The sequence below is a fragment of the Octodon degus genome, unplaced genomic scaffold (assembly GCF_000260255.1).
Source record: "Octodon degus isolate 3935 unplaced genomic scaffold, OctDeg1.0 scaffold00126, whole genome shotgun sequence".
Taxonomy (NCBI): Eukaryota; Metazoa; Chordata; class Mammalia; order Rodentia; family Octodontidae; genus Octodon; species Octodon degus.
In genome coordinates, this window is record NW_004524702.1 from 2,005,078 (window position 1) to 2,007,275 (window position 2,198).

Consider the following 2,198-nt stretch of genomic DNA (forward strand, 5'->3'; position numbering starts at 1 on the left):
GTTTAGAGCCAAGGCCTTTGGGACCAGATAAGGCCATTAGGACAAAGCCCCATGACAGAACCCTAGGGGCTTGACAGGAGAGAGACCCAAAGCAACAGGGTGTGCACACTTGCTGCCTGTCTCTTGCCACGTGATGCCCTGTCAGGACGCTGCCACCAAGAAGGCCACCACTGAAAGGGCCTGATCGTGGACCTTCTCTGTAACGAATCCAAGCTTGTGGTGTTGTGACTGGCAGTGGGGAGTAGACTAATACACACACTCGCCACCTTTGCAGTCCGACCCACACTGGCCAAGGACCTGGCTTCTCCCCAGCACAGCTGAGCCCGAGATGGACCCCACAGGGAACTCTGCTTGGTACCAACCGACCACGCCCGGGGCCCCCAGGCCTGGGGCTTGGCCTCCATCTCTGTGCAGCCTGCACCCTCTCAAGGCACAGAGTTCTCTTCCCTAACCAGGTGATGGCCTGCTCCTGCCTCGAGTCCTCTTAGGACCACGACAGTGCCACGTCCTCCCCTGATGCCAGCCCCTGGCTTCTCTCTGTGCCTTCCCAGTATGTGCCCTCCCCGTCACACCCACAGGACTGCTAGACCTGTGTCCAGTGTCTCTTAACCAGCAGCCTGCAGGGCCACACCTACAAACTCAGATGCCCAGGCCTGCCCTGGGGTGGGCACCAGGCAGCGGGCACCAGGTGTGGCAGGCTGCCCAGGTGCTGTGCAGAGCCCACAGCCGGGCAAGGTCAAGCCACAGCAGGAGCTGGCACTGATGCCGCTGGCCCTCACCAGGGAGTCCTGCTCGGGAGGAAAAGAACATTAAAGAACTAACTCAGCAGCCCGGGCTGTCCATGCCCTGCCTGTCCCAAAGGAAGGGCTGGCTGTGCCCCCCCTCCAGCAGTGACCTCTAGGCCCTTGGGATACCCTGGCAGTCACCACATCAGCCCCGGCCACGCTGGAGTCCACATCACAACTTCCCACTCCACGTGGTAGCAGCAGTCTTTGGGGTGCAGCCGCACGGTGCTGAGGCAGGAACTGTCCTGGACTCCCCCGGACAGGAGCACTGGGGCAGGCACCAGGGAGCTTCTCTGCCTTTCCATCCTGGCCCGAGTCAGGGTAGAACTGCAGGGACCCCAACACTGTCCTCACTATGTGCCAGCCACAGCCACCAGGGGATCCCCAAGGACGGTACCGAGGGTAGCGAGCGTGCAGAGCAGGGCCTGCGCCCACTGTGCCTGGACACCTGAGGACACTTGGCATGGGGACGTGGTGCCCATTCACACCCAGGGAGCTGGCGCCCTTGGGCGGGTGCAGTCGGGTGGCAGCTGGCACTCAGGGTGGGTTTCCGAAGTGCTGGGAGGGCCTGGCGGGGCTTTGGGCCTCAGCGAGGGGAGACGATGGCACAGAAGCCAGAGACGAGCATGAGGGTCTGAACAGAGGGCCACGTGAGGATGAGCAGTCAGCTCCATGCTGGTGGACACTGAGTGGTCTCTCCCTCCCTGCGGGGTCCTCTGAGGACGCCCCTGCTCCTCTCTTTCCTGGATTCTAACCTGTCCTTCAGTGACACTTGTGGCCTACTTGCAGTCTTCCCAGTGTACAGCACCCACAGGCCTCTCAGGGACAGCCCAAGGTCCCCTCTCTGTACCCTCTGTCCTGTCTGGGTGTCCTCCTGGACTCCCGTCTCTGCCACCTGCTCTTGGGCCACACCTCTATCACTCCGCTCAACCGGTGCACCATCCTCTGGGGCTTTCTGAAACCAGATCTCAGAGGCCCTTCCCTCCGTGAGGCCCTCCTGGCTCACCAGGGACACTGGTCACAGAACACTGTCAGGATTTAAATCTGTTGTCAACATTCAAAGCTCTGTAGATTTCAGTTAAATCCATGTTTGCAGCTTCTGCCATAAACAGACTTGGCTGTGCGGGGCCAGCCACCCATAGGCACAGCAGCTGCTCAACAGGCATCCCCTGGGCAGGACCTGTCCTTTCTACTCCCTCGCTGCAGCTCCTGGCCCCAGCTACCCACATCCTAGCTGCCCACGTCCCTGCACGGAAAGGCACTTTCCCAGCCACAGGAGCCAGTGTCATCCGCTCTGCTCACCCTGCAGGTGCTCTGTCCATGGGGCATCTGGGGACTGAGGCGGGACAAAGCCAGAGAGAAGGGTGAGGGGGAAGGGAAGGGAAGGTGGAGAACAGAGGCGAGACTCGGTCG